The following is a 1,092-nucleotide window of genomic DNA, read 5'->3' as shown; positions in this document are numbered from 1 at the left end:
ATAAAGATGAACAGAACAGAATAGAAGACACAGAGACAAACTACATACATAAATACAGTTATCTCATATTAGACAAAGGCGCCATAAACATACATTAGAGAAAAGATAGCCACTTCAACAAATGGTGCTGGGAAAACTGGAATAAGATGTACTCCATGTTTGTATAAATATGTCAAGATATACTCTACTGTCATATATAACTACAAAGAACAAATAAAAGATCTAATGTTCTGATCATAGAAGGACTTTTAACCCTAAATATCCATTAACATGACTAAGAGCATATAAGATTCAAGGAATAATTTCTCCATATATAACCTTGCCTATATCCTGAAATGAAAGGCAGCTCTATTTAAATTCTGAAAATGTCTGTAGGTACTTATGTTTACTAATATCATAGATAAGCATTGCTTTGAGTTCAGGGAAGCTTTGAGCAGGAGAGTCATTTATCTCAGATAAAAGACAATTTTGTCAAAGTTTTTATCACAGATAGGAAGAATGCAGTATTTTTTGCATATAAAATATTATTTTCTATAACACCAGGCATATTGGTTCTTTTTCTTTGTCATTTGTGGTTCCAATACTAACCACAAGTCAAAACGGCATTCACAACAGTTGTTCCAAGGAACATTTTATAGTATTAAGCAATTTATATTATTTATATTATAGTATTAAGCAATTTATATTATTTTTAGATGTAACATGAATTGTAATACCAGTTCAACTAGTTGAAAATTGAACCCTAGAGTTGTGAGCAATTTCTAATGTTCTGCTAACTGCTGGGTCAGAAGACAACTCAACAAATTTTGCTACCTCTTTTTCTACCTGGTAATTGAGGTAATTCTTCATCTCTCAGATCCTTCCAAATTTATAAAAGTATTCCGTCTTGAACTTCTACCCTGAACTAAGCCTGGAGAAAAAGGCAGATGAAGGACATTGAGTGAGTCTCCTTAGGGACTCACTAGCTCCCAAACTCTCTGGTTTCCCCCTTCATCTGTCTTCCTTCTCTCATTCCTTTGCTCCAGCCCAGATCTTTTTTTTTCCCTATGGAGTTTACACAATCAGAGCTGGGGAACTGAAATTTTTTTTTTT

The sequence above is a fragment of the Urocitellus parryii genome, chromosome 8 (genome assembly GCF_045843805.1).
Source record: "Urocitellus parryii isolate mUroPar1 chromosome 8, mUroPar1.hap1, whole genome shotgun sequence".
Classification (NCBI taxonomy): Eukaryota; Metazoa; Chordata; class Mammalia; order Rodentia; family Sciuridae; genus Urocitellus; species Urocitellus parryii.
This window is presented reverse-complemented; position numbering follows the sequence as displayed.